Source organism: Capra hircus, chromosome 8, assembly GCF_001704415.2.
Source record: "Capra hircus breed San Clemente chromosome 8, ASM170441v1, whole genome shotgun sequence".
In the NCBI taxonomy this organism is placed as follows: domain Eukaryota; kingdom Metazoa; phylum Chordata; class Mammalia; order Artiodactyla; family Bovidae; genus Capra; species Capra hircus.
Window position 1 is genome coordinate 23,590,817 of NC_030815.1, and position 10,911 is coordinate 23,601,727.

The 10,911-nt window shown below is 41.7% G+C and overlaps 1 protein-coding gene across 2 annotated transcripts in view; it reads right to left on the bottom strand.

Annotated features, from left to right (window-relative positions):
• FOCAD (focadhesin) overlaps positions 1–6,710 on the bottom strand; it is a 298,794-nt gene extending 292,084 nt beyond the window's left edge. For both annotated transcript variants that reach the window (XM_018051909.1, XM_018051910.1), the window contains exon 1: positions 6,647–6,710. The gene's annotated coding sequence lies outside the window, so the exon portion shown is untranslated. The remainder of the gene's footprint in view (positions 1–6,646) is intronic.

Consider the following 10,911-nt stretch of genomic DNA (forward strand, 5'->3'; position numbering starts at 1 on the left):
CGGAAGGAGGGGAAACAGGTAAATTAGTAGGTGGGTGGGTAGATAATCCTTACTATCCTGTTCCCCCAGCCTTCATCATCCATTCCATTTCATATCTCCTTCCAAGCTTTCTGTTAAATGTTCAACACATTCCGCAGGCACTGTGAACAGGAACAAATTTAGGATTCAGGGAGGGAGAAAGGGGTCAACTGGTTGTGAAGTGATACTGTAAACAGAAATGTGAAGAAAATTACAAGGTATTTATTTATTAAAAAAAAAAAAAACCTTTAAAGATATGAAGTCACTTTGTGAATATTCAGTTGATTTGTGAAAGCACCACTGTCACTGTTGTTGCTGACAATACGGTAGGAGATCAAGGGAAAACAGACCAGTGAGAAGGCTACCATGCTGTCACTTCAATCATGTCCAACTGAAGTGGACAAAGTTGGAAATCCAACTTTATGACCCCATGGACTGTAGTCTGCCAGGCTTCTCTGTTCATGGCATTCTCCAGGCAAGAATACTGGAGTGGCTTGCCATGCCCTCCTCCAGGGGATCTTCCTGACACAGGTATCAAACCCACGTCTCCTGTGTCTCCTACACTGCCAGTAGATTCTTGACCACTGAGCTACTGGGAAAGCCCTTAGAAAGCTATGGTAGATCGCAAAAAAAATGGCCCCAAATTCTTCCCAATTTGGTACACACATTTCTTTACAAAGTGGCCTTGCTGCTCCTAAGTAGGCTACTTCTCCATCCCCTTGGCTTTGGGCTGTCTTTGTGACTACTTTGAGCAACAGTGGGAGAAGTAAAGTGGGAATTCTTAGCCTACCTCTCAGAAGGCCATGTAGCTTCCTCTTGCTCTCTTGGCTCTATTAGACCAAGCATGGGACAGGTTACTGGACCAGATGTAGCAGAGATAAGCCATTCCAGCTGATGCCTCCAAACCTACAGTTGCCATTTGCTACCTGAGTAAACCCACCAGCAAAAAGAGCTCCCCCCAGACCTGGCCGCCCCAAGCCTAATCCAAATTGCCAACCCCAGAATCATAAACTAATAAAAGATTGTTGCTTTAAGCCACCAAATTCCGACAGTGAGTGGTAATAAGTAACTGATACAGAGGCTGTTACAACATCAAGAACATAAACAATGGAGGCTTAGACTAGGGTGGGAGCAGTGGATGGTGAAAAGTACTCAGATTCTAGCCATATTTTGAAGGGATAGACAATAGGCTTTCCTAGTAGTTTACAAGTGGATTGTGAGAAAGAAAGAAGAATCAGGGCTGACACCCAAGTTTCTGGCCCAAGTAATGGAAAAGATAAAATTTCCATGATTTGAGATGAGGAAGACCACAGGTGATGTAGGTGTAGGAAGAAAATCAGGAGCTGTCTTTGAGATTTCTATTTAGTCATCCAAGTAGAAATGCTAAGTAGACATCTAGACACACGGGGTCTAGAGTTCAAAAGAAGAGGTGTACAGAACTTCCCTGTGGTCTGGTGGTTAAAAATCCACCTGCCAATGCAGGAGACACAGGTTCGATCCCTGGTCTGGGAAGAGTCCACATACTGTGTAGCAATTAAGCCCAAGAACCACAACTACTGAAGCATATATGCCTGGAGCCTGTGCTCCGCAACACAAGAAGCCACTGCAATGAAAAGCCTGCACACTGCAATTATGGAGTAGCCCCTACTCGCTGCAACTAGAGAAAGCCTGCACACAGACCCACAACATTCAAAAATAAAATTTTAAAAATATCAAGTGTCAACTTGTAAAATCCCATCTATGTAAATCATTTAAAAAGAATCATATATATACATATATATATGTATACACACACACACATATACATATACAAATTGGGAATTAATAGTTATTGCATGTGAGCATGCATGCTCAGTCACTTCAGTCATGTCCGACCCTATGAACTGCAGCCCACCAGGCTCCTCTGTCCATAGGATTCTCCAGGCAAGAATACTGGATTGGGTTACCATGCCCTCCTCCAGGGGATCTACCCGACCCAGGGATTAAACCTGAGTCTTCAGCATCTCCTGCACTGCAGGTGGATTCTTTACCGCTAGGCCATGGGGAGAAGCCTAATAGGGTATTATTAGTATGTAAAGACTGAATGGGGGGCAGGGCATATTTTTCAAAAGAAAAAAATTGGAAAAAAAAGACAATAATATGGTTAAAGGACTGTGAGGACTGAGCCGAGGAGCTCTCCTATTTGAGAGGTGAGGGCAATAAGAAAGAACCAATAAAGGAGTTGAAAAGGCACAGAGGGGCAGGAGGAAAACCAGGAATTGTAGCATCTTTGATAATAAAGGGAGAGAATGTTTCAAGAAGCAGAAAATGATCAACTATGGGACTAAGTGACAGGAAGTGGTAACTATGGGACAGGATACAGGGGGTGGCTCATGGTACGGTGCAAATCAGTTTACAGTTTCTAAATGTATCAAATCAACCTGCTGTACCTTAAACTTACACAATGCTATGTGTCAATCATATGTCAATAAAGTTGGGGGCGAAATGACGACCAGTCATGTAAAAGATGTGAATTAAAAACAGACCTTTGGACTTAGCACAATAAAAGTCATTAGTGACTGAGGAAAGCAATTTTTTTTTATAGTAGTACTCACTCATTTGAAAAAACCCTGATGCTGGGAAAGAGTGAAGGCAGGAGGAGAAAGGAACGACAGAGGATGAGATGGTTGAATGGCATCAACGACTCAATGGACATGAGTTTGAGTAAACTCCGGGGGTTGGTGATAGACAGGGAGGCCTGGCATGCTGCAGTCCATGGGGTCACAAAGAGCTGGACATGACTGAGTGACTGAACTGAACTGAACTGAGAGAGAAAGTCTGATGAAAGGGAGTTTAATAAAGAATGGGGGGAAGTAATTGGACACATGAGTGTAAGTCTTGCCATAAAGGAAAATAGTGTGGTGGCATAAGGAGGAAATGGGGTCAAGAAAGAGTAATTATTCTGAGGTAGGAGAAGACACAGCATATTTAGATACTGAAGGGAACAATCCAGTAATGAGGGAAAATGTGATCTTGCAGGAGAGAGATGCTGGAGCCAAATCTTGGAGTAGGTGAAAGGAATCTTCATGCAGGGGTGCAGAGTTCTCCTTAGAAACACAACCTTATTCCCCAAGACTCTCAGTCCCAAAATAACTGGAGGGAAATCAGAGGTAAATGCAGGTACGCCCACCTCTCACACCCATGGCAACTGTCATTAGTATCAAGGCATTTTTCATACCTCCCAGACTAGAATCAGCCTAAAAATGCTCAACATAACCTTCCAGGCATTCCAATAAAATGAGAGTTGTCACATGTGATGAAAAGTGTAACTGACTCTTGAACTACCTGGGGTTTAGGGGTGCTGACCCTCCTTGCAGTGAAAAACTCACACGACTCTACAGGGGGCCCTCCCTAGCTACAGTTCTGCATCTACGGATCCAACCAACCAGAAAACCTTCTGACAGAACTATAGTTCAACATTCACAATTACAACATTTGTTGAACACACTTACCAGCCAAATTAGCAGTTACTTATCGGACCCAAAAGATTAGAAGATATACTCTAATACACTGAAAAGAACTGAATTCTTCAGTTTAGAAGGTTGAATGAAACACAGGTTCACAGTAAGTGAAATTATGGATTTGAAAATAAATAATAACAAGCTATCTATGCAATTTGAATTCTCAGCTTCCTTGGGTCTGAAGAAATATTTTCCCTTCATGAACAATGGAAAATTTTACAGTATTTAATGTCACAGCTTTTGAAATACTTTCAAAATATATAAAACTAAAGTAACTCAGGCTGAATGGAATCCAATATAAGTCAACAAAAATTTTAAATCCTAAATGCAGTATTATTACTTCCAATGTGGCTTAGAATAGGTTAAAAAAATTATGAGGCCAGAAGTACTTGGGAGACCCAACTTATAAAAACAACATTCAATCTGTTGTTTGAAAAGCGGATAAGGTCTTCTGCATTGCTTGAAAACTCTGTTTCAAATAATTGAAATGGGAAAAAAGTGGCAAGTATCCCTTGTTGTATTAGCTTAGCAAATTTGTATCCTATCCTGTGGAAACAGTACACACAACTTCCATCCAATTTATCACTAATTGTGAATCAAAGTTTTATATTATACTTATAAAACTATACCGTATTTTATTATATTACTCATCTTTAGATTTTTAAGAAATATAATACTTACAGATTTCACATTTCCTAAAGAAATATCTATTGCCAACTTGATCAAAGTTTAAATTATCACCCTAGGTTTCTTTTTTGAGATAACTGAGCTCATTGTTATAAACCAAGAAATATTATGACCAGGTTTTGCCACAGATCCAAAAATAATCCTGACACTACTATTTCGTTACATTTCTTCCAAATATAATTTCATTTTTTCACTGTTTTTCTCCCCAAATTTTAATTTTTGTTCCTTCACACAGATATTTTAATATATAATCTGAATCCCTGAGTCTCCCCAAATTTTAAACCAGAAGACTCCAATTGGATTTTTTTTCCTCAGCTCCTGCATTTCTCCCCAGTCTTCCCATCTTGATCTGCTCCATTTCTAGAACTAGAAAATTTTTTTAAAGTTCTGATTTTTAAATTTTCTCAACCCCTAGTAGTGATATAGGGGTTTAATTTAATTCACTTAATGGTTTGTGAATAACAGTCAAAAAGTATCACAGGGCTATGAGTGTGTGTGTTAAGTCACTTTAGTCCATGCCCAACTCTTTGTGACACTATGGACCATAGCCTGCCAGCCTCGTTTGTCCATGGGATTCTCTAGGCAAGAACACTGGAGTGGGTTGCCATGCCCTTCTCCAAGGCTATGAATATTACGTCTCAAAAACACTATTCTAGAAATGTTACACCTGCAGGAAGACCAAATGGATTACTTAGTAAGTACCATCAATAAATCAACAAATGAAAAACTATTTGTTACATCTCTATGAGCATCTTTACTCTCAAACTGATGATGTGCTTACCTTTTGGTTATTAATTCTCAACTGTAAAGCAGCAATCAATTAAAATCCAATAAATTTTAGGTTGATAAAATAAATGTTAACATAGACAGGATATTGAAAGACATTAACCAGGTGGTGACAACTACCAAATATTAACCAAGTAAGCAAATAACCAAGGCAGTTTTAGTTACCACTAACCTACTAAAGCAAGTAAAAATGCTTTGAAAATTGCATTCTTATCCAATGTTTTTATATCATACCTTTAAATGTAACATTTAAAATCTCCTGATTATTACATTTAAAATTTAGATGAGTCATAGTGCGTTGAGTGCAGGAATTATATGTGAATCAACATTGTAAACATGCACTTGCTTGCTAGTCAAAAAGTCAATGTGGACAGATTCAGGAAGAGTAAAACATATGATTTTAAAATATATCCAGGGTTTTGTAAATGGTCACTTCTCAAATACTAACACAGTTCAGTAAACGTACAATCTGCCCATCCTGTCCTTGAATATCTCAATATTACTAAATATTTCTCACCCCATCCCCTCACTTTACAGATAGGTGCCTGAGACCTAGGTCTTTAGTGATACTTAGCAGGACTATGCCTCAGAGCTATAACAGTCTGAGGCTTACAGGAGGTAAAAGTAAGGAAAACTGAATGAGGTCCCAGAAGAGCTATATAGCTTATGATACAGGATCATAAGCTTCTGTGCCTAAATCTAGAACCTGAAATGAATCATCAAATCTAGACGATAAAACTGGCTGATAAACTGGAAGAAAAAGACAGGGAATGACTGTTTTACTTTATGGCATAAGACCCTGACCACCAAGGAACCCACTGAAAAAGTGCTGAACAGATGAATGACTGATTGCAATGATACTTGATAGCATGACTTCATTGATTTCAGAAGCTTCAAATTCAGAAACTAAATTAAAGATATCATGCTGAAACTAAAACTGATAGAGAGTAAGGGGCAACACAACGGGCAAGTCTCTGTAAATCTCTGCATAGCTGTTGCTGACATTTCGAAACATACGTTCATACCTGTATGTGATATATATACAGAGATACAGAAACATACTACTTCTTCAAGTAATTCCTGCAAGTGAGGACAGAGCCAGGAGATCTGAAAACAGGCCCTGCTCACCCACAAGCCCTTGCATTAAAGTAGACAGGATCTGAGTGAGTCACCGGGAATTAGGAGGAGACAGTCACTCCAGGACAAGGAGGGGAGGGCTAGAGTCCCCTGTGCTGCCTTGAGACTAGGGAAAAGTGGGATGACTGCAACCTGATGCAGGAAGGCATGCAAGGACCGCGCCGACCTGTTTCTGAATCAGGATCCCGCTGAGCCCCACCGCAGTCACCAGAGCCGGCCCCACCCAGGCATCCGGGAGCTCTCTAACGCCGAAGGCCTACTCCTTCGGGAATTCAGAACCCCAGCAGGACAGGACGAGGGCAATCGACAAGACCTGTCCCCTTTCCCGGCCACCCAAACCACGACGCGGCCCTGCCACCACATGCTCTATTACCCCATCTCCCATTAAAGCTCCAGGCCCACAGGGCCTCAGCCTCCCTCCCAGCAAGCTGAGTCAGGCCATAGGCGAGTGCCATCGGGCGACCTCTGTGCAGGAGGCAGAGGCCCGCAGCCCACCGCCTAACACCCGCAAAGCTTACCTCCCTTCTGCCACAAGCTCAGCCCCACGCCGGCTGCCTGACGTGGCCCGCCCCGCCGTCTCGAACGCCTGGGGGCGGTGACTATGGGGAGACAGCCAATGGCCTGCAGACCTCAAGGGCTTGCCCCGCCTTCTCCAACTTCGACCCGCCCGCCCCCGGTTAAGCGCACGCGCGTTCAAAGCCAAGGCCGCGCACTGCGGCTGGAAGGCGGCGTGGGCGGCCAAGCGCTCAGCAGCAGTCCCTGAGCTGGAAGGGTGGTGCGCGCGAGTGCTGGCTGTGGGACTGCGCCGCAGTGGGGAGTTAGCCTAGGGAGAGGCGGATTAAAGGAACCCGCCTGGAGATACCACTGCAGCGTGTCCGGATGGTCCTATTGGCGGCCTGCCCCTATGCAGCTTTTGGCGGTGCAAAAGCAGCTTCTTGGTATTGGGAGATTTTGTTTCCCGGGGGTAAAAAAAACAGTACTGATAACTGTAGGATTCAAAAATTTTTAATGCAGACAGCAGACTTGCTGTTTCGTTTTTGGTAGTCGCTGCTTGGTTATCTTTACTTCACTTGGCCGGCACAGAACATTGAGGTTCTTGGTGCTAGTCCGGTATATCCACCTGTTGAGTAGTCACACGTCATCCTGTTGATTTAATCTGGAGAAAACTGGCGTCAGTAATTGTTACTTTTGTTTTTATTTTTGCCTAATACCTATTGACTGTCTACCCGTGCATGAACACGCATTTTCATAAGACTGTATGGCACCTGGCACAATGGAACAGAAACTAAAAGAAGGAGCAGGAAAAAAATGAAAAGGTTGTAACAAAATGGAATTCTGATTGTGGATGACAAAAGTGGGAGTTATATACAAGATGAAATAGTTAAGACAGGTTGTGCTACAGAACCTGCCTTATCCAACAGTTTCTAAACCCTGGCTCACCTTTACAAGAATTTGTAGAGCCTGTATTTTTAAATACCAGGGCCTGGGCCCCTTTTCTAGAAAGTCTGCTTTAATAGCTCTGCTGAGGAGCCTTGGCATTGGTATTTTTCTAAGATCCAAAGTTTTTGTAATGTGCTGACAAGAAGCTCTACTCATTTATAAGAAGGATTTGGTTTTCTATACTCCACTTCAGAAAAAGTAATTATATACCACCAACCGTCTTCCATTCTCTCACTAATCTATTATGCATTCATTCTGGAAGAATGTATCTAAATTAATTTTGAAACTACTTATATATTCAGTCTCTGTATGTAACCCTTTGAGAGAAAGGAGCATTATAAGGTTTATAGTTGCTTTTATTACTTTATAGATAGATGATATTCCCTTTCAATCTTAATAACTCCAAATAGCGATACATCAACTCTTCTTTTAGGACTAGTTTAATTATTTTTAAAAATTCTTCCTCTGTTCCCTTAATTCTTGAGATACATTAGTCAATATTACAGTTGAACATTTAATTATGTAAACAGCACCTTTAAATGTATGTCAACTCATTTAATCCAACTGTATGAAGCAGGTACTATTATGACCCACATTTTATAAATAAGGAAACTTAGGCGTAAGGAGTAAACATCTTAATCAAGAGGCAAATTTTGAATCCAGGCACTCTGGCTCTCAATAAGTAAATATACTGCCTCTGTTACATAAAGATTTGCTTTAGGTGTGTGGGAGGAAATGCCCGTTTAAAGAATGGTGATGAGTCTGTGGTTTTTCACTTTTGACACTTCCCCTGGATTCTGAGCAAGACTGAAGGACTTTGGCTGTTAAACCAAGAACCCAGAATTGACTTGACAACTTGTGACAGATCTTGGGCTAGGCTGGAAGCCCAAGGGCTCACCCTCTTCTGGGATATACTCACCCTGCCTCTGGGTTTGACTCCTTCCATACATGACTGTAGTGCAGCAAGGATTGTTCTGTCTTTTAATTTATTTAATTTATGGCTATACCTGGCATTGTGCTAGACATGGGAGATACCAAGATGAAATACACAGTCCAGAGACACAAGGAGCCAGCTCATCCTGGAGATTCATTTGGACAAGATGAGAGGTGTAGACTTTTAGAACCAGAAAGGATGTTAGAAGTTGCCTGTCTATGACAAGTTTTCACTGACAAGTGCGGAAATGAAGAATAAGTAAATAAATGACAGTGTATCAAGTTTTCATAAAAATAAATTTATTCAGTGTAAAGGACTGTGAGATTGTGTTTTGATTTTTTTCTCATAAAAATGTTCTCTCATAATAATTAGTAGGTTAAGTTGTTGGGAATTTTGTTTACTTTAGACCTTGAAGTCCTGTCTTGATTCTCAAAATTTTTTGACGTTTTAGTGATTTAGTTTGACTATCAGCTGATGGCGAGGAAAATTGAATAAGATTGCAGAGGGACAAAATGCAGTTCCCTTTCTACTGCATACCCACTGGAATACCCCATTTCATGAGCAGGGTTAGAAATGTTTAAAAATAGTCATGTCAATAACAAATTTAAGAAGAAATTAAGGTCAAGGTTAGACAACAAAGATTAGAACTGATTCTGATAGGCCAGCTGGTTGTTAGCCAGGAAGAGCAGTCTTCAGTCTGCTTAATTAATCAGATTATCTTGGTTTCCTTCTGAGCTGAAAGCAAAGAATGGGGCCTTAGGGAATACAGCTACTCTATGAAGTGACATTTTGATTGGGGTAAGACCTAGGAAAGATCAGCTTGACTGAGAGGGAACACGCATGTCTGATATGGATATGTGGAGTCTACATTCCCCAAGAGTCAGCCTGGGGAGAATTTTTGAGAATCAACAGGGAGAGAGTGGACCCCTTCGAGTAGCATGGGAGGAGAATCAATTTCATTCATGCAACCTGCAGAGGGTGATCTAGACCTAATACCAGAAGCCCCAGCACAGATGGAAATTTCAATTGAAGGATTAAAACAGACTTCAAATCTGTATATTATTTTCTGGATAGGCTTAGATTATATATACAGACGAACTCTCTGCTTTTTAAATATTCAAGACAAACCACCATCTTGCAGAAGTAAGCAAGCAGACAGCGTTTCTCTGTTAAACTCCTTGTATTATGACCCCTGAAGTGCTGATAGTTAAGCAGTTAGTTCTCTATTGTAGCAGACCCTTTAGATAAGTACCCTTTTTGAAGTCAGTATAGAAGGGCCTATTGACTTTAGCAACAACAAAAAAAGAGAGTAAGAAAAATCTGTCCACTCCCAAATCATTAACTGAACTGAAAAGAATATGCTAACAAAAAAAGACACTGTAGTCTGAATCCTGTACTGTAAGAGAAGGTCATGTCCCCCACAGCATCAGGAGAGGCACATAGCCTTGAACTCAGGTCCAAGCATGCTGGGCTAGTGCAACACGCCCACACACTCATCAGCAGGCAGGGAACTGGGAGGAGAAATTCAGAACAGTCACAGGGCTCCACTGTTGACACATAACAGAAAGTAATCTTATTAGATTTAGTTAGATGTGAGTAGATGGCTTCAATGGTTCCACGTTTCTTTTAGAGTAGAAGCCAAAGTCTCACGAAGGTCAACGAACTATACATGGTTTGCCTCCCTAAATGATGCACCTCCATCCCCAACACATACGCACACATGCACACACACCCTGTTAATCTTTGCCTGCTACACACACTCCAACCCACTCCACTCCAGTCACCCTGCCCCCTTGCTGCTACAGGATCTTGGCACTTATCCTCTCATATTTTCATGACTCATTCCATTGAATCATTCAAGCCTTTGCTAAGAGGTTGGTTACCTTTTGGGTAAGGACTCCTCTCTTAGTCAAGGTCTCAGCAGGAAACAGATGGCACAATCAAATTAGGAAAATGGAGTAGCATTTAATAGAGGGGCCATAAACAGAGGTGTGGGCATGGAACAAAGAGATCACAAGGGAGACTCAGAAACATTCAGGCCCCCAAAATCACCTCTGAGCCTAAATTAGGGCAAGAAGACGGAGTAGTTATGAAACACGGAGAATGATGTGTACATAGGAGACTACCTGACAGGAGCTTGGACCTTTGATCAAGGAACACAGCCAGTCCACAGTGACCTAACAGGGAGAGGGCTCAGGAGTTACTACCTTGACTGTCATCATTCTCCTCTCTTTCTGATTTTCTGAAGCCAGGGAAGCCAGTGTTGCAGGTCATATGAGTCTATCTCCTGTGGTACAGGAAAGGGGCAAAAAGAAGGTATCTCAGGACTTCCCTGGTGATCCATGCTTCCTCTGCAGGGGGCAAGGGGTCAATCCCTGGTCAGGGAACTAAAATCCCACATGCTGCATG